A 21,789-nucleotide genomic window follows, 5' to 3' on the forward strand; every position below is an offset into this window, starting at 1 on the left:
TTTCTAATTAGATTCAATAACTCATCATTAGTTACTGAATGTACCCATCTAGTCTTCTGTATTCTCTTGTATCAACAAGTTTCTATTTTCTTCTTGTCTAAAGTGACTATCAACCACGTTTCACTTCCTTGCAAACCTACATATACACCAGTGGCCGTCCAAGTTTTTTTTTCTTCAGGAGCCAATAGTGACACTATGGGGAGGCACCTCAAGCAGCATATGTACTGGTCTTACTATTAATTGATAACATACATAAAGTAGTATGTTATAACACCCTCGATAGATTAGCTATAGTAATGGTGTGATAAGTTTGCCATCGGTAACAAAGTACTGATCGTTGAAAGTCGACACTATTTGGAACATTTGTTGACTGCGGCCTGCTTCAGATTCCTGGCAACCTCAGCGATCTGACAGTTTTTAGTCTACAGTTACTTGGTGAAGCATTGTTTATTTTACTATGTGTGTAAATGACTTTGATTAATAATGGATTTGTACTTAGATTTAAATGCACAGTTGAATACGAGACATCACCACAAAAGTGATAAATCATTTAAATGCCAGTTTCCTTCTACTCATTGCATTTATTTTAACTGTCCTTACTTCAAGTAAGTACTGCATTTGAAGATATATGTCTCTTAATGCGCATTCACGAATTTGTGTTACTTCTGTTGAAATGTAAACCATTAACAGGTGATCGGTACGAGTCGCGCTCACCCCTGAGTTGTCAGTACTGCAAGACAAAGAAACATTTCGCCTCTCACATCCTCTAACCGTGCAGTAGCCACATTACTTACCACTATGCCTCTGAGGTAAGCGGCCACCTTAAATCAGCTGACGGCGAATTCACCAACGTCAATTAAAACGAAGCACATCATAAAATATTACTGACTCTGTACGTGCTTTTGTTTCTTATTGAGCAGGTAAACTGCATTTTTACGAAACTCTTGTCGTTTGCTGGCGTTTCTGGATTCGGATGTTAGTTGCTAGACACTTATAACTATAAAATCGAGCTAAGAACAGCGGGCCGCAAGAATACTTGATTGGGCCCCCAGTTTGGCGACCATTGATCTACACGAATAGAAGTGACTTTAGAAAGGCATTCTCAGCATTTAATAAATGTTCTATAGTAACCAATTCCGTTTTTACAGAAATGATTTTCTTGCTATTGCCAGTACGCATGTTATAATGATGCTCTCCACTTCGGTCTCAGCAACTTATTTTGCTACCCAAATATCAAAACGCGTCCACTACCTTTAGTGTCTCATTTCCTAAACTAGTTCTATCAGCATGGCCTGATTTTACTCGATTATAGTCCATTGGCGTTGTTTTACTTTCTTTGATGTTCACCTTATACTCTCTTTTCTAGACACTGTTCATTCCATTCAAATGCTCTTCTCAGTTCTTTACCGTCTGTAACAGATATAATGTCGTCTGCAGACCTCAAAGTTTTAATTTCTTCTCCCTAAACTATAAGTGCCTTTAGAAATTTCTCCTCGGTTTCCTTCACAGCTTGCTCAGTGCACAAACTGAATAACATCGGGGATATGCTATACCATGTGTCATTTCCTTCTCAACTACTGCTTCCATCTGAAAAGCTTCGTGTAAATAATTCAAGTCAGTATTTTGCAACCATGTCTTATTAAACTGATGGTTCGATAGTATTCACACCTGCAGTATCTGCCCTTTTTGGAACTGGAATTATTACATTCTGACTGAAGTGTGAGGGTCTGTCGCCAGTCAGACAACCTTGCGCACCAGGTGAAACATTTCTGTGATAACTGGCTGTATCTAGGATCTCAATAATTTCGAGGCAATATCGTCTACTGCAGGTGCCCTCTTTCCACTTAGGTCTTTCAGTGCACTGTCAAATTCTTCCCGCAATACCGTATCTCCAATCTCATCTTCAACTACCTCTTCCCTTTTTATAGTACAGTCTTCAAGTTCAATTCCTTTGTATCGTCCTTCTATCATTCATTTCATCCGCCTTTCAACTTTTTGATCTTTGCCAGATACTGGGTTGCTATCTCAGCTCTTGATATTCAAACGGTGCTTCTCTTTTCTCCTGAAGATGAGAATCATAACAATCAGTAAATAACGCAAAAACGAAAAGTGAAGGAGAATGAGGAGAAGAACTGTTGAGTCTGATACAGTTTGTGCGACTGTCTGCCTAGTGCCAAAACGCAAGTAATGTTTAATTACAGTACACATTCTATAGTTTTTTACATAAAGTGGACTGTTCGTGAGCTTGACGGCGGCCACAGCGTGGAGCAGGTCTATAGAGGACAACAGCACCGCCCGCCGCATGGTGCGTCCAGATTCGCGAATCCCAGGCCCGCGGTACGAGAACGCGGCTTCGCCTTCCGTGTGACGCTTATCGGCAGCAGGCGGGTCTAATAATAGGAGAGCAAGTCTCCATCGCCGCTCCTGCACCGGAGACCGAAGGCTGGGGCGCATTCGGGGCGCGACCCTGCCGCAAGCTGGATGGACGCGGCCGGAGCTCCCAGTAAGGTGAGTCGCTCGCTGTACCACCCGCTAACCTGAGTCCTGCAGGGCAGCAATATGTGCAGGCAAATTCTCATCATAACCGGCTATTACCGTTTAACGCATGGGTTCCCAGCCTGCAGGCCGCATGCGGTCCAAAGCCAGCATCAATGCTGCCCAAAAAGTGGGCATCCATCACATATTTGGTAAAAAAAAAATCCATAAAATTCTGTTTATGTAATGTTAAGGTACACTGAATATTTTCGACTTGAAATTCGCGCCACGCAGAGTTATTCTATCATTGCTCTACATCTTTTTAGTGCTAAGCAGTTATTGCTAGAGTCAAGTATACTATGTGCGGCCCAAAAATACTCGTCTTCTTCCAGTGTGGGACAGGTACGCTAAAAGGTTGGATACCTCTGGTTTGACCCAAAGCGATACATCAATAAGAATTACTGAGAATTAAACAGAGAGTTCAAAATTTCGATCGGTGTGCAAGTGCTGTGAATCGGAAGCTGACGCGCCCCACGACAATGCTGGAAGCCGCAGAGGAAGAAACAATTCTCTGCGCGTCTCATATTTAGCGATGAGGTAACCTCACACGCGAGTGGCAACGTTAACCGGCACAACACACTAATGCGGCTTACAGAAAAGCCTTCGTATGTAACTGAAGATCACCGTGACTCATCGACAATTACTGCGCTCTGCGATGTCAGTACAAAAAGTGTACTGTCAATTTTTCTTCACTGAGTTACGCGTTTCAACAAACGTTTACCTGGTCATGCTAGAGCAATGGCAGATTTGACAGGTTGATACGGTTTCTTTGGATTACATCTTTCAGCAAGGTGGAGCACCACAACATTAGGGTATAGAGTTTCGCACTTTTTTAAAATCAATACCTTCCAAACAGCTGGATCGGTCGTACTGGATTAAGAGGACGCTGTGTTCTGTTCTTGGCTACATAGATCTCCTGAACTGACATCTACGGATTTCTTTTAAGCAGTTTGCTTTAAAGACTTTGTGTATGTGTCTCCGTTGCCAAAAACAATTCCAGAAGCCAAAATGCGCATTTGTATTGCGCTCGTGTTGCTGAAACTATAAAAGGATCCAAAATATATGGCGTAAAATAACTTATCGTTTAGGATGTTGCCCGCATGACGAAACTGAGTCATACAGACAACCTATTAAGTACGTAAATAAATTAAATTTTCTTTTACATTGTCTCTAGTACTTATCGAAGAATTACTATGCATTAAATAGTTACAGTAATTAGTAATCGCAATATTTATGTTGATTTAACTTGTACAACCGCTGATAAACATACACTTTCTAGTATTAAATGCGTTGTAGGATTTGCAAGCACGTTCATTCCTTCACAGAGCTTCCACAGATATCACGTGTGCACAGTTTCACCGTCGTAATTGTTGTTGTAAAGTGGAAACGACAGAAAATTGGTAGAAGACTGATCACTTTGGCTAGACACAGAAATTAGCTCATAGGATCAACCAACTCTACAGGTTATTGTACGATACGAGTCGTCAGATACCAATATTCGTATCAATGACTGCTTTGGACAAAACGATCCGTCGAGGAGTAACAGAATTCGGTTTTTCTTCGCCGTGGGACTCCTCGAAAGACTCGCGAGAGTCATAAAACGGTGCGAAAATTGCCTTACGCCGTATCTGATCTGTAGAGCTGAGGAAGAAAGTTGTGAGTCTGCAAATGTGGCACTCAACTGTAGTGTGTGGACCAGGCCGATGCACGGAAAACTGTATGTAAGAGGATATTGTGTGTCAACGAAATGAAGTAGGGTGAAATTCCAGCGACATATCTCCTAATTCAAGATACGCCACTGGGTTTGGACGCAGGTGCACATCAAAACTTTGTGACTCCCAAATTGCGACAAGAGTGTTGCAAACTTCCATCTGCAAACCAACAACCAGTGGGTCGTATTTCACAGAAATCATTGGATTTGTTGAAAATGGATACTCAAAGTCGCTAGTAGTATTCCATCGATCAATGTAGAGAAGTTAGTGGAAAGCGAAAATAAGTCAAAGATGTACATTTAGTTTGAGTACAAGGCAATAAAATTACTTAACATTACGGACGATTATTGTGTTACCATTCTAGATTTGTGTAGATACTCTTCAATGACGTAAAAGGAGTTACTCAAGGAAAATATCCTTGAATTCAGTCTCAAACTCCATCCAATTACCAATAACACATTTTAAAGAGCGAGGTGGCGCAGTGGTTAGCATTCGGGAGGACGGTTCAGATCCCCGTCCGGTCATCCAAGTTTAGGTTTCCAGCGATTTCCCTAAATCACTTGTAGGCAGTTGCCGGGATAGATACTTTGAAATGACTCGGCAGATTTCCTTTCCCATTCTTCCATAATCTGAGGCTGTACTTTGACTCTAATGACTTCGTTGTCGACGGGACATTAATATTCCTTCCTTCCACATAAAACATGTAAAATAGTCTGACAGATTGATGAATACATGTATACCCATGTATCTTATGTCTTTCTGTACTGTCGTTAACCCTCGAAGTTATTGTAGAAGTTGTTTTTTGGTTCTAATGTTACGGTAATAATTTTTGCTAGTTTTTGAGAAAAAAGAATTTTTGGCAACAACATTGGACATTAATTATTATTACATATGCAGTTGTCGAAATATCAAACTTTTTGAAGAAATCCCTGCAAGACGTCCTACTAATAACGCCAGATATAATTCTTATAACACGTTTCTGTATCAAGAAGATTCCATAACTAATTAGTGAATGGAGATATGCAGTATAAACCACTTTATTCATTTCTTAATCACCTATAACCGTAATCATGCAAACGCAGATGAACTAAGATACTTCAGTTGTGGTATGGCAAATGAATTGTCGTTTGGAGGCTAATCAATCAGTCTCCTGAAAGCCGAATTGCTCCACGTGTTAACTGTGAGTGTGAATGGTATATTTTCAATAAAAAAGGTTCAAAACAGTATCAAACTGAATTTTGTAACGTAATAAATTATATCTTCACCAGGTCCACTAGTTCTGTTAGCATCGCTTTAATGGCAATAATTTTTGTCGAGGATGATACGAGTAAGTTTCCAATTCTAACGACGATCGACTTGCTTAGTAGATCTACTTCCGGCTCTTGACTGTTATACTGATGTCGTCGATGGTTGATCTGGCCTGAAATTATTTTTAGGAGCGCAGTCGCTAAACCATATATTTTTTTTTCTAATATTTCGCTTATCTTCAAAATGAACAGACAAATTGAAGCTGCAGCACTAGTGTCGACACGGGAATCGCACTACTGCTTATGCGGTCACATATATTTATTTATTTGTCCATATAAATCTCTTTTTCGGTATATATGTTGTACACAAGATATTGGACAGAAAACCTTTTTTATCTATTGGATTTTCAAACATCAAACATACATCATTTAAATTTTTCTAACAAATTTAATCTATATAGTTAATAATTACAAATGTTATTAAATACTGTATATTTATAACTTACTTCTACAATTAAAGATACAAATTATATTTGTTTTTGCATATGATACTGCGATATTGAATAGTACTAGTTTTTCAGAAGATAGGTTGCCACAGACTTTTTAAAGCTCTTTCGTTTAGGAAGAGATTTTATATGTCTTGGTAGTAATCTGTTGTACACAAGCGGCAGACACATTGATCGGCGGCAAAACGTATGCATAAATTGGAACTGTGGCTGCGCGGTCGATCCATGTTGGGATAGTGATGTATTAGTATGAAATACGGGTCAACTGAAGAATGGAACACAATCCGTCGGCTTTGATCAATGACGTCATAGTTTACTCATCGATATTAATGTCTTTATTTACGAGCCATAGATAATAAATCGGTTACCTTCTTTGGCGACGCGTCATCATTGTAAATTGAAATAAATTAATGTGTTTGTAAAAGATAGTGCTAAACAATATGTACCATTTTTGTCGCTCGTATTAATTTAAATCATTTGCTCGTTCCACTTCATTCGGTACTTATTTCCGTTCTTTGAGTTTGAGATATTTTGGATGAATTGTTTTTAATTCTGGACAATTTTTACTTTTTGATTTTCGTTTGTAGGTATGGATTTATCTATTCCCCTGAATATGGAAGACAGGATTCATGAACTGCAGTACGGAATACAAATTTTGCAGTTGTCGCTTTTTTTTCTCCTTCGCTAGCACTAGTGTTACTACGATATTTTTCAGTCTATACTAGAACTATTGAAGGCGAAAAGACCGACACAAAAAAATTGTACCCGTACTTCAGTTGACCAATATAGGCCAACTGAAGAATAGGATGCTAGTGCTAGCAAAGACGAAAAAAGCGACATACGTAACACTGGCATCCTATACCTCAGTTGAACCATGAAACCTGTTCTTAGTTGACATATGTAGTTGGTCTAAATAGGTCAACTGAAATATGGGGTACAAATTTTATGTATGTCGCTTTTTTTCGCCTTCGCGTAGTTCACCTGAGGTACAGGATGCCAATGTTAAGTACGTCGATTTTTTCGTCTTCGCTAGCATTAGTACCCTACTCTTCCGTTGACGTATATAGGTCAGCTGAAGTATGGGATATAAATTTTACGTATGTCAGTCTTTTTGTCTTCGCTAGTACTAGTATCAGCTGAAGAATAGGATGCCATTAATAGCGGGGGCGAAAAAAGCAACACCTGTAAAATTTGTATCTCGTACTTCAGCTGACCTACATAGGTCATCTCAAGAATAGAATGCTAGTGCTAGCGAAAGGAAAAAAGTCAACATACGTTAACTTTGTATCCCGTACTGCAGTTAATCTATACAGATAAACTGAGTTTCGGGGTACAACCTACATATGTCAACTGATGTATTCCATGCTAACGTTACTTCTGTCCCTTTTTTTCTTTCTTTTTTGCAATATTATCCTATTCCTCAGCTGAGCTACATAGGTCAAGTGAAGAAGACGATACCACTTTTTTAGGATGTTTGTTACAGCAGCCCTTGCTAACTACTACCATTAATAACGTGATGTCGCTTGTTGCAAACGCGTAATTACGTCGTCAGAAATTAGAATTTCCTACAAGTGCCACAATTCTACTTTCTTTGAATAATGCTTCATATACCAAAGCACTTTTCAAATTTTTACAAGCTACCAAGATATCTCTGTAATAGTAAGCCAGAACTTGGGGATACGTTAACTGTTACGTTAATATGTGTTTTATATGTATAGTTATTTCAATTTATGCTCTCAACGATTGTATTTCTAGCGCTCCTATTTTCCGTTCTGTCTGTTAACTTGTGGTGCCTTGTAAAATTGACACACAGCATGTTCAACACCACCGTCTTTAACGTTGCTATTTATTTTATATATAAGACGTTCTTTAGCGAAGGGTTTCTGTTTACTTGGTAGTATTAAAACGTTAGAAAGAAATGTGTTTAGGCCATGCCCGTGCTCTTAACATTGTACGACGAGATTCATTTAATACTGTATTATGGGCACCCGTTGGTATTCAGAGAAACAGCAGTCAGAGGAGTCGGAGGTGACCGAATCGGGCACAAAGAGATCTACAAGTGTGTCTAAGGGCACTTCTCCCACAGTTGCTGAAGGATAGCTAGGGTACAATTTTTGTAGCTAAAATGCTAACCGAGGTGGTCCCTTTTGGTTCCAGAGACTGCCAGCAAATATTCTTCAGATCACAAAGCTGCTCCCACTTTATGCGTCCTCTCAGCAATGATTGTAGAGCGTTTGTTCTTTGACGTTTCTCAGGCTCAGTGAAGTCCACCCGTCGTACGGTGTAGCAAACGTTGATCATAGGAGATGGCGCTGAACAAGAGTGGTTCAAGTTACCGTGGGTATGGACAACATTCGTCTGCTCCAGAATCAAAAACCAGAAGCCTATAGTCTCCTCTGTTTATTTGTTCTGCACGGTGTTCACTTTGGAATTCCGTAGTTTGCACTACGGTTATTCGGAATCGTGCCATCAGTTTATTCACCATACACTTTGACCCTCATCCACGCCTCAAAAGGCAGGCTGCGGAGTAAAGATGTAGATGTTCTGTCGTGTTGTGTGTAATTCATCTCCATATTCACCGAAATCTCCGCCGAAGAAAATCACAACATTGGTGTTACTTTTGACCCTCACGGGGATGCAAAAATGACTGATGTGGAAATAAGAGAGCGCGGAAATGAAAAACATCTTTTACGTTCGATAGATAACAGGTCACTGGGGCCTGATACGGTCAGGGCCGGTTTAAGTCCCAAGTGACAGTAACAGCCGCTTGGGGTGCCAAGCTAAAAGGGCGCCAGAAGCGCTACAATTGTTATGATTTCTATACATGGCGCATCACAATTATTGGCGGCCACTTGGGGCGGCCAAACTGAGAGGCGCTAAGGGCACCGCCATGCAAGGTTTGTATACGAACACAGTGCGTATTACAGATAGTAGCAGAAACTAACACGAGTGAAAATGTTCGATGCAAAAAGGGGTGGGAGGGAGTACTAAATGATAAGTAGCTTGAATGTAAAAATGATCTTCAGGCAATCATGGATACGAGTCCCGTTAGATTTTGTTGTATAGAATATGCGGAAGAACTGGTCCCTCTTGCAGCAACGCTGTACAGTAGCGACTAAAAATAAAATAAGAAAGAATAAATCGCTCTGGTACTGCAGATCACGGAAAAGGCGCCCCTCCAGCTTCCATCTGGTCCAGCGAGCGAGGTGGCACCGTGACTTGCACTGGACCCACGTTTGGGGGGGGGGGGGGGGGGGCAGCAATTGATATTGCCGTACTGACATCCAGTTTTACGTTTTCCGTGGTTACCAAAAGTCTTTAAGGAAAATGTCGGTATGGCTCCAGTGAAAAGGAGGGCACAGCTGATTTCCTTCCCTAATCCGAGCCTGTGTTCTCTTGTTATCCCTTCGATGACGTAATGTTAAACACTCGTTTTCTTTTGTCCTTTCGGGATGCGAGGACAAAAGTCGATGCTTCTATCTGCAAAAATAAACGCAGGTCTCATATAGGTCAAAATGGCCTCGAAACACTCTAACCTGCAAAACACAAACACAACAATATTATTGATTCGTCATCAAGAAAAATATATGGAAACAATTTCTCAAAAGTTTCCGGTTTTGGAGAAAAAAAACTGGTAATCGAATGTGGTAACCCATTTAACACTTATTTGTTGCTAAAAGTCGTAAGCAGACCATTTTTCGGTTGCCTGTGACAACAATAAGGAAATTTCGTATGACTAACTCCCATTACAAGATTCCTGGTTAGCGAACGTATCCTGAAATTAAGAAAAATCTGTTATTTCCAATACCGGTTAAAAAGACGATACGGTATATACCTATAAGCTTTACATTCTGAAACAACCATGTGATTTTATGTCGCATGGATTCTACTATCACATCTAAGGAATATCAGTAACTTCAACGATCAAGTATTTTCAAAAGAACTAGCTCCTTCGGGACTCTGCACCTCGCGTTCGTATGTAATCATACAAATCTGGATGCAAAGTAAGTAACCAAAGTGAAAAAAAAAAAGGTTCAAATGGCTCTGAGCAATATCGGACTTAACATCTGAGGTCATCAGTCCCCTAGACTTAGAACTACTTAAACCTAGCTAACCTAAGGACATCACACACATCCATGCCAGAGGCAGGATTCGAAACTGCGACCGTAGCAGCAGAGCGGTTCCGGACTGAAGCGCCTAGAATCGCTCGCCCACAGCGGCCGGCAACCAAAGTGCAACAGAGAATAGTTCTGCTGAGTTGTTCATACAGGGTGGTGAGAAACGGCCTGGAAAGCTTGTAAGGGTGTTGCGGAGGAGGTTGTGCAGAGAAATAAGTGGTACGAAAAAAATTCGATAAGTTACGCCGTTTCCGAGTTAGGCGGTATTGAAATTAGCCAATCAGGTCGTCGCGCGCGCAAATTGAAGCAGCCTGCCGGAGGCGGTGTCGCCAAACGTCGTCTTCGTTTGGTTTCCTCAAACCGATCAAACGTAGCTGCTGCTCACCTGCAGCTTCTGCTCACGTAGCTTTAATTTATCACTTCTGAAAAAGGCACAATTAAACTGATAATCAGCATTTCACTCACTGGCCCATAGATGTCTATGCATTACCGCATTTTAGCACGTGCAAGTGCTTTAATTTGCGCGCGCAATAACCTGATTGACTAATTTCGATGCTAAATAACTCGTAAACGGCACAACACACAATTTTTTTCGTAACAATCATTTCTCAGCACAGCCCCACGCAACACCCTTATTACAAGCTTTCCAGACTGCTTCTGACCACCGTGTATAAAAGAACACACAATGCCGTTACTAGAATCTCTATCGTAGGAGGAGGTGCCGTGCAGAAGAAGATGGGGAACCTTTGAACGAGTGAAATGTACGGGAACCGAATGCAGCATCATCCGTATGTGCCTCCATCTTTAGCTCAAACGTCACAAACATTCCGCTCGACGCGGCCTTTGTGTTGTTCGGAAAGGCGAGTACGACGCAAACCACGTGTGATAACAGTGGCGGCTAGGAAGTGTTCCACTCTGGGCACAGCTGCTGCCTCTTCTGGCGAAGACACACTAAGCGCGGTTGTTCTCGTCGTAAGCAATGCTGTCTCGCGAGCGTCAGCCTGCAGACTCTCTTATTCGGGCAATGAATAGCTCTACACAATTCAGTGCATGCATAAGCAGTACCACAAGGATCCCTTAACTAAAAAGGGTAACCAAATCGTTACTTGAATACGAAGGGCATCTAGGGCAGCCAGATGCAATAACGTATGAGGAACGAACGGTACTAAATATTCAAATCATCGTTAACTCCCAGCCAACGCCCAACTTCAAAATATACACAACAGGGAGTACACAAAAGTGAGTACTTCTAGAGATGCGACGCGGAAACATCACAAAAGTTTGGAACATAAACAGCGGGCACTACAAACACAAATTGCTGAGCCTTGTGCTACGAACGAAGTAGTTACCAGATACTTACAACGAAAACAGTGAGGCCAACACACACTTCACGAATGAAGGATGCCGCTGTGTGCGAATAAGGGAACTTTTCCAACGAGACAGCTGAACCTCCCATCCGGGGTCTTCTAGCCACATGCGACACTAAAATTTTTAAATGGTTCAAATGGCTCTGAGCACTATGGGACTCAACTTCTGAGGTCATTAGTCCCCTAGAACTTAGAACTAGTTAAACCTAACTAACCTAAGGACATCACACACATCCATGCCCGAGGCAGGATTCGAACCTGCGACCGTAGCGGTCTCGCGGTTCCAGACTGCAGCGTCAGAACCGCACGGCCACTTCGGCCGGCAAAAATTTTTAACCGACTGCATTCAAACTGCAGTGGATCGCCATACATTGGCAATCAAGTCTGGTGGTCGTGACAGAGCACTGAACGGAGAAGCATATATCCAAGACCATCGTCCAAACCCATTCCGTTGCCATTCCTACAAAATCATTGAGAAAGCATCTTCCAGTACGACAGTGCCCGCGTACACAGTTCTCGCTATATACAGCCTGTTCTCCTGTATTTTCGTCGCTTCAGTTGGTGCGCAACTATCACCAGACCTATCCGTCGCTGAGCATGAGAGTGAGATGATCGGACGGAATCTAGTCCATTCTAGAACACTTGCTGCTTTCCGTTGAGTGGCACTACATCACTTCAGACGAATAATGCGTCGTTCTTCTGAAAATACCACAAGCCCACAGTCAGTTAAAACAATCTCAATTCGTCTCTTATTAGTCTTCGCATATGTGATGACACCTGCGTCTATTTCAGACTTAGTGTCCCGTTGGATATACAGGGTATCCCCGTAGGAAATGTCAATATTCTTGATTATGACAGGAGAGCTCATTTGAAGTAAGAAACCGCATATTGACAAATGCCCTATTCTGAATGGTTTCGAGGCAGAACACATTTAATGAACATCTGTTTTTCGGCTACGTATTTGTCTTATACTGCCAATCGCTTTGATGTTTTATTCAGCCTAACCTACCTCTTTGCTTTCAAATTCTTTGCTCGGGATATCTTTGTGCCATTAAACTAGCTCAATGAACGCTCAGCATTGTGTGTTGTGAGTGAAGTAGTGCGACGGACTGAGAGCGCGTTAGAGAGAAGCGTCGGTTAACTGTGTTTGTAAACGCGCTGATTAAAATGCCACACATCTACAGTAACGAAGGATACGCAGATATGGCGCATGTTTAAGGGTTCTGAGATGGTAGTGCTCCAGATGCTGTCGAAGAATATCATCGGTGCTTTCCGACACGTGAAATTCTTGGTCGTTGTGTGTTTCGCAGAATTTTCAGCACATTGCGTGTAAGAAGTACTACCAACACGGCGACTTCCTGCACGTATCACTGTCCCATGACCATGTGTACGGCAAACATTACATGCGGAAAGCTTGTACTCACCTCACATACAGCGTATCCACAATCTTCCCTTTGGTGAAAATGACCCACGACGAATTTTGTCACTGGTTGAATGTCAATCACCACTTGCTTCCATTAATACTATTAACGGATGAAGCCAAGTTTACACGAAATGGAATCAACAATACACGTAACAATCATATTTGGTCACAAAAAAATCCGTACACTTCAGTGAAAACCAAATCCCAAGTTCGTTTTTCGATCAATGTCTGGCGTGAGACCTAACGGCGTTAGATTTTTGTTTACGGGGTTGGATGAAGTCTGAGATGTACAGACGCAAGATGAACTGCCTGGTCGCATCGTGGACGATGCTGTCTTCGGTAGAGAACTTGTCAGGCACTCGGTCAACCATTACAACATGTTCTCCCAGGAGTGTAGAAATTCACTGAAGTTGACGGTGGGATGTTCGAACATTTGCTGTGAACTGAACAACAGCTGTAACGTAAAGTTTACAATAATTCTTAGAAGTAAAAATGTATTAAAATGCGTATTTTCCATTGATACTTCCTAAAACGCGTGTTGTAATGTTACAAAATGACTGTTGTATATGCATAAACCTCACAATGCACTGAATAATACAGAAAATAACTAACAATGAATGTTAAATGTGTTCCGTCTTGGAAACCTCAAGAATATGGCATATGTCCTTGTGAATTACGGCATTTTATGGAAAATTCACAGTGAGGAAGTTCCTTTGGTCACGCGTACTGCAATTATTTCCAGTATGACGGAGTCGCTCCACATTTTACCAGACCTGCGAGGGAGAACATCTCAACTGCACTTACCCTAACACTGGATTGATCGTGACAGTACAATTCAAAGGCCCGTTCCTGTTGTGTCCCTGAGTATTGATCATTCCTCCTGGTACACAATGTAGAAAGTGTTTCAAAAAGATTCACCCGATTTCACAAGATTTCCAAGATGGCCGCCGAGTGGGATCACAGGTATTTTCTTCGTCCGCTAAAAGAACTTATTTAAGAGGAAATAGTGTCAACTTAAATTTTTTTTGTTTCCTATACTTGCTGTAGTGTCCGTTCTTGTCACACAACTGAATATTAGCGTCCCAGCAGAGATTGTTCTCGGAAAAACTGTGTGTTATCTGAAGTCCCAATAATCGCGATATGACCCGAAATTTTGCGTGACATAAACACAAAAAATACTATTCAAGTTTTGTTGGTAGTGCAAAATTCGGTAAAAAAGACAGCTACTAGTTTCATCGGTGTCTATTGTCGCAATAAAAGATTAATTAAACGTTTCTAAATCGTATTTAACACATTTCGTATTGTTTAAACGTTAGATAGACGCGATCCAGGCCTAAATTTTCCGAGCTATAAACGTTTAAAAACCTGACCAAACCCGCTTTATAACGTAAATTCTCTATAAACAAAGTAATTACTAATTCATTCTTTTGTTATTGTATCTCTAAATCAGTACAAAAACAACAACAACCGCACTTAAGATCTTTGTGTCGTTTTTTGTTTATATAGAGCCAATCTCGAGTCCTTGACAAATTAAAAACATTCCTTAATCTTAGTCAGTCTTTCGAAATTGACCATGAGTAAGAAATGTGGGAGCTGTTATAAGGCAGTGAGTAGAGGGATTTGTTGCCAATCTTGTAGGAAATATTTTCACTGGGGTGGGGATGCAGTGGGGAGAATGTTGGAAGAACAGAGGAGGCTCTCTCCAGGAGCTGCAGAGTATGCAGTAGGAACATTTTGACTGGGCAACAGGAAAGGAAAATCTGTGTCCTTCAGGCACAGTTGGAGGAAGCAAGGACAGGGCTGATAAGAATCAAGGGAGATAAGGGGGGGAGGAGGGTGGATGGGAACTGGCAGCTAGTAGGAGGATAGGAAGAAAGAGAACGCGATCTGACAGTTTTATCATCAGCACCACAAACAGATATCTACCACTGCTAGAGTTAAGTGGGGAAGAGCCTCAGGTAGGAAAGGAGCAGGAAATGTGCACCACACTTCAACCGAGGTCAAGAAGCTTTGGACTGTTCAAAGGAAGAAGAAAGTGCTGTTGCTAGGTCGTAGCCATGGGCGAGGTGTAGGCCCTCAGTAACAGTAAAGTTTAAGGGCAGCGTACCAGACTAAATGCAGGGTTAAGTCATGTGATAGAGGACCATGTAGTGACAGTGGGTGGTGTGGGAAACAGTTTGGACAGGGATGGGGCATATGACACAGGTGGTGACCTGGACGAGTTAGCTTCCCTGACTCATGGCACCAAGGTACACTTTGTTGAGCTGTTCCAGCGTCATGACCGACCACACCTAACTAGAAGCCTGTAAATGTATGTTTTTACGAATTGGCTTATTTCAAATTGGTCTAAACTTGTAAATACTTTGAAATGTCCTATATCATTATAAAAAGAGATATATGGATGAACAAAGCTTCTACTACTACTACTACTACTACTACTACTACTACCACTACTACTACTATAAGAGTATATCTTCAAAAGGATGAAGATACAAACTTTGGATGAATTTCTATGCATCGAACCTAAAAGTTTACTTTGGTGCAAGATGTAAGTTGCTGGTTCATGTGGTTGCCGACAGGGGTCTCCATCGCGCATGCAGCTAAGTCGAGCGTTCATTGCTTAATAAGACAGTGGCAAAAAGAACTGACCATGGACAGCGAAGGCAGAAGGTATTAATAATGGTCCCGTTCCACTCGTCTAGCAGTCTCAGGTAGCGCCTAATGAAGACATCGAGTCACATTGACGAAATATTGTGCATGAACGACGCTGATACGTGGCAAACACCTGACACATCAAGACTGATCGCCGCAAAAGCCTGAAGAATTGCAAAAAGCGTTTTGTCTTTTCCGTTGCAACAGGGCCGATTCAGCTAAACGGGTCAGTAAATTTAGCTCTAAAAATTAGTGGAGTTCTGGAAACCATTTTAATCAACCACACAGGTCTCTGATTTGAATAATTTGAGTTTGCTGCGATTTCTGAGTGGAGCTTCAGCAGTCATGAAAAAAAAACCACTAAAATTTTGTACTTCTTGTGTTTGATTGAAAAAGCGAAGCTTATCAAAGTTTTCCAAGGTGCTCAGCCAAAGTTATGCAATATTTTTTGAAAGAATAAATCGCCATTTGACTGTATATTACAGTACTTATCTTCTGTACTAGCTACTCTCCGGTTTTTACGCCATTATCGAGTCCAATGCTAAAAATTCTTAGACCATTAACACATCATGTCTGATAAGGCCTGTCCAAAGTAGGTCACCTGCTTTGGATAGACTTTACCAGATATGACTTGTTAATGGTCCAAGAACTTTTAGCTTTGTACTCGATAACGGCATAAAAGCCGAAATATAGATAGTACAGAAGATAAATACTGTAATATACAGTCAAATGACGGCATATTCTTTCAAATAAAGTTTTATCATCAGGCAGTAGATTGAGAACCGACGCTTTTGTATTTGATTAAATTTTCCTATAGAAAAGGTAAGTCGAAAAACGGCAAACTTCTGAACTTTTCGGAAAAAAACACTGGTTTCATCGCTATAAAACGCGAAGCATCTAAGAATTGGCCAATTATACGCGAAATTTTGTAGAAGAAAAATTGTAGGGCATCAAATTGTGTTTTCAAAAGTAAAAGAAAGTGTGGCAAAAACCTAGGTGGTACACAATTATCGCCATTATTCAATCACGTGTGAATCACATAATTAACGAACGACTTTCTACTTTTCATTCAGTGAATTTTTACAACATTCACTTTTTTATTTTTTCACTAGTTACGGAGTCCCAAACAAAGACGTTATCGAGATAATACTTTTGAAAACTGATATTTGCAGAACAATATCATGTAGACGACCAAAAAAACTGATTACAAGGATATTAGCGAAAAGAAATATGATAGGTTTACTATTGTTGTATCAGGAATCAGGAAATTTCGCCCATTAAACAAAAACTGAGTAAATATGATTTTATAAATTGCGTTGAGGTAATACAATACAACGGGACATGACCGAATTGGAAACGAAACTTACTCGAGAAGCTTCTAGCAAACAAGTTTTCAACCCGAAGGTCTGACAACCGAACAAACTTTAATTCTTACAGTGATGTGTATGGTAGAAGATTAGCAGATATCACTGGGGCCAAATAGATTACTTCGCTGCCTACAGCAGCTGACATCATTGACCAAGTTCAGCATTTCTGTGGTGGTACATTAAAGATTATTGATAGTAACTTTGACACTGTGAAATTTCGAAGAAGAAATCAAGTCCTACCTCTCAGGTGTACGACGTTCAAAATCACAATGCACGACAACGTAACTGCTATCAACGCTGAAACGATTTTTCGCAGCCTTGCCTTCGACAAAAATTCCAATGAAGAGCTTCAGCACTATTCTGTCTACTAGTTGGCTCCGTATCCTCTGTGTCTGACGACGTAGGACTGTGGGAAACAGAAAAAATTGTGTTTTACAAATTGTTTGATGCGTTTAATGACCCAACTGACTTTGAAAAAGCCGAGTTCACTGTAGGTGGAGGATTTCTGTTAGATAGTGTGTCATAGGAAGCCAAAGAATTTTTTCTTCCCTAATTACAAAGCATGTAGATTACGTCACGTGCTGGTATGGCGGAAAGGAAACTGTTACATATGATGGGCACCCTGATGTGAGAAGTGACAGGACAACGAAATCAGCTGAACGGCTGCGCAGAGTTATTAAATCTTGCACTGTAACGGAGGCAGGTTGATCGAGGACTTACATTATACCTCCGCCTATTCTCGCAAAACTTTGAGGTATTCTTAATCATAAGCCGTATGCGGTATGAAGATCTTAAACTGAGAAGTTCTTTCTCAGAGTCCTTCCCAGTGATCAGATATGCTGTTTCCAAACAGGAGAATAGCCTAGCTCCTTCGGAAGTTGAAACATCCGTTCGTCTCGCCCTCGATAACATCGTGGCGTCGAACTAAATGTCACGGGTGTCTCCGGCCGGAACTAACGGCTCTTAGCGATGGCGGCGCGCGAGACGAATTAAGTGACGTGTTGCATAACTGACTAGCGAGGAAACGTTTATCGGCAGACGCAGATCAGTTCTCGACCCAGCTACACTTGCAAAACAGACTGCACAACGGTCGCTAGCTTCCTTAAAACCGCTGTGACCGGAAGGTCTGCGCGCCACCTTTAAGCGTTGCGAGCGGTCAACATCTGTGGTTAACGCTGTAAAGCGTGGTGGGCGCATGTCCTGTGATAAGAATATCCATAATGGAATCGGATAATCGAGAGTATCTTCGGAAAAGGGAAATCCCAAAGAGAAAAGACTGCAGTTCAACTGCAGTAATCACATATTTCCTGGCTTTGATCACTGGCAACTGTACATCAGTGATCGGAAATCGACTGCCACAGGTTCGCCATATGGCAGGGTCGCCATATGTAACGTCCCCTTAGAAAAATTATACAAGACTGTGCTTAAACTGACACACAATATTTTTTAGCGCAACGCAATCTGACTTTCAGTAATCGCTACAAAGAATGACCCTGACTAACATTAACCTATACCTTTCACAAATCACTTACCTCACAAAAATCGTCGTTACTCGAACTACTGCAATACAGCGAGCGCCACTACTGCCAGCTAAATAAAAGATTCAAACTACTGAAGGCACTAACTACTGATAGGCATAGTCAGCAAATGAAAAATTTTGATAGAGAACAATCAATGTATTTACCTTAATAGTGTTGAAAAATCAAAATATACATAGCAGTTCATTACATCCAGTCTTACGAATTTCAGAGCTCCGCCATCTCGCTCCCCACATCCACCACTGCTGGCGGCTCATTTCCAACTGCGCAACGCTACGCGCTGTTAACAGCCAACTGCCCAACGCTACAATGGCAGACAACAATGCAAACTAGCCACAGACTGCACACAGCACAGCCAGTGATTTTTCATACAGAGCGCTACGTGGCGTTACCAATAAGAAAACCTAAACAGCCTACTTACAAGAGTATTTTCGTTTCTACTGTATGTTCATCAGCATCACGTTGTGCTTCCGGTTTCGTCTCTCGGTCTCCCCCCCCCCCCCCCCCCCATTACCACTGTCGGCTGTTATCGCACCGGTAGCACCCCAACTGCCTCCTTAAACTCCCGCCGTTATCTCCGCAAAGACAAATCAGGGTGGCAGCTCAAAAATATATCGCTTAAGCCATAAACGAAACATTTCAAGTTTCTTGGGAAATAAACACCTTTTACTGGCGTCATAAGATTTCCCCAACTCCACATATTTAACCACCTTCAGCTAGCTATTGGCTTCATAACCTGATACATGAATATAACTTCGGTTAAACTGGCACGTTTCACATCATAATGTTTATCGTGATTATGACCTACAGAACTAATGCCGTGTCCTACGTGAGCGACGTGTGCGAAGAGAGCGTGAGAATGTTGAAAAACTCGCTCGACGGGCATGCGCTGTAGCTTAAGTAGTTTTTGTAGGCCAATTTGAGATTTACAATGTACCACAGTAATGTACAGCAAGTTGAGATGAACAGTTTGATACGCGACACTTGTGTTCGATCAAGTCGGGAAACTACCTCAAATTTGCTGCCCTCCTCTTTATACGTTCAATATCCCCTAGTAGTCGTATCTGGCACGCGGCCACACACTTGAGCAATATTGTAGGATGGATTGCACGAGTGATTTGTAAGCAATCTTTTTCGTAGACTGACTGCATTTCCATAGTATTCTACCAGTAAGTCTAAGCCTAGTATTTGCTTTACCCACGACTGAGCCTACTTGATCGTTCCATTTCATGTCCCTTACATCCAAGTAATTGTATGAGTATACCGGTTCCGACTGTGACTCATTGATATTATTTCGTGTTGTGAAGTGCAGAATTTTACAATTCAGAACATTTAAAGCAAGTTGCCAATCTTTACACCACTTTGAAATCTCATCAAGGCCTGAATGAATATTTGTGCAGCTTCGTTCAGGGTGTACTTCGTTGTAGATAACGGCTGCATCTGCTAAAAGTCTACCATTAATATCGTTCGCAAAGTCATGAATACACATTACGAACAGCAAGGAACCCCATATACTACCCTGAGATACATTCGAAGTTACTTCTACATAAGTCGATGAGTCTCCATCCAAGATAATTTGCTGCATCCTCCCTACCAAGAAATCCTCACAGCAAGGAACCCCATATACTACCCTGAGATGCACTCGAAGTTACTTCTACATAAGTCGATGAGTCTCCATCCAAGATAATTTGCTGCGTCCTCCCTACCAAGAAATCCTCAATCCAGTCACAAATTTCGCTTCAACCCCAAATCGTCGTACTTTTGATAATGAGCGGAAATCAAGAAATACTGCATCTACGTACTGACTTGATCCATGGCTTTCAGTATGCGAGTTGTTTTTCGTATGACCTACGGTTGCGAAATCCATGCTGGTTGGCATGGAGTAGGTCGTTCTGTTTTAGATACCTCATTATGCTTGAGTTCAGGATACGTTCCAACATTCTACAACAAATGACTGTCAAGTATACTGGGCGGTAGTTTTGTGGACCACTTCTGCTATACTTCTCGTAAACGGGTACGACCTCAGGTTATGTTCTTTGTTCGAATCTAGGATAGAAAAAAATGCGTGTAGCATCTGATAGGGATTCAATCAGTTGGTGATAAATCTTCTAAAAGGGCAACACTAACTTGCTATTAGATGCAGTCATTCCACCAGGAAGGAGGTACACGGCTCATGTTGTCGGTAGTTCAACCAAGCCTAGATGGTCAATACCGCGGATCACGTCCGCATTTGTTACTTTGTGCCAGGAAGGGCTCTCAATAAGGGAAGTGTCCAGACGTCTCGGAGTGCACCAAAGCGATGTGTTCGGACATGGAGGAGATACAGAGAGACAGGAACTGTCGATGACATGCCTCGCTCAGGCCGCCCAAGCGCTACTACTGTAGTGGATGACCGCTACCTACGGATTATGGCTCGCAAGAACACTGACAGCAACGCCACCATGTTGAATAACGCTTTTCGGCAGCCGCAGGACGTCGTGTTACGACTCAAACTGTGCGCAATAGGCTGCATGATACGCAAAAATCACTCCCGACGTCCATGGCGAGGTACATCTTTGCAACCACGACACCATGCACCGCGGTACAGATGGGCCCAACAACATGCCGAATAGACCGTTCAGGATTGGCCTCATGTTCTCTTCACCGATGAGTTTCGCATATGCCTTCAACCAGACAATCGTCGGAGACGAATTCGGAGGCAACCCGGTCAGGATGAAAGCCTTAGACACATTGTCCAGCGAGTGCAGCAAGGTGGAGGTTACCTGCTGTTTTGGGGTGGCATTATGTGGGGCCGCCGTACGCCGCTGGTGGTCATTTAAGACGCCTTAACGGCTGTACGATACGTGAATGCCATCCTCCGACCGACGGTGCAACCATATCAGCAGCATACCAGCGAGGCATTCGTCTTCATAGACGACAATTCGCGTCCCCATCGTGCGCATCTTGTGAATGACTTCCTTCAGGATAACGACATGGCTCGACTAGAGTGGCCAGCATGTTCTCCAGACATGAACCCTATCGAACATGCCTGGGATATACTGAAAGGGGCTGTTTATGGACGACGTGACCCACTAACCACTCTGAGGGATCTACTCCGAATCGCCGTTGAGGAGTGGGACAATCTGGACCAACAGTGCCTTGATGAACTAGTGGATAGTATGCCACCACGAATACAGGCATGCATCAGTGCAAGAGAGCGTGCTGCTAGGTATTAGAGGTACCGGTATGTACAGCAATCTGGACCACCACCTCTGAAGTTCTCGCTGTATGGTGGTACAACATGCAATGTGTGGTTTTCATGAGCAATAAAAAGGGCGGAAATGA

General features: G+C 42.0%; 1 protein-coding gene across 1 annotated transcript in view; it reads left to right on the top strand.

The window, feature by feature from the left end:
- The first annotated feature begins 2,442 nt into the window (after positions 1–2,442).
- Positions 2,443–21,789, top strand: part of LOC126183844 (transient receptor potential channel pyrexia-like) — a 190,246-nt gene continuing 170,899 nt past the window's right edge. The window contains exon 1 of the mRNA XM_049926153.1: positions 2,443–2,508. The gene's annotated coding sequence lies outside the window, so the exon portion shown is untranslated. The remainder of the gene's footprint in view (positions 2,509–21,789) is intronic.

Source organism: Schistocerca cancellata, chromosome 1, assembly GCF_023864275.1.
Source record: "Schistocerca cancellata isolate TAMUIC-IGC-003103 chromosome 1, iqSchCanc2.1, whole genome shotgun sequence".
NCBI lineage: Eukaryota > Metazoa > Arthropoda > Insecta > Orthoptera > Acrididae > Schistocerca > Schistocerca cancellata.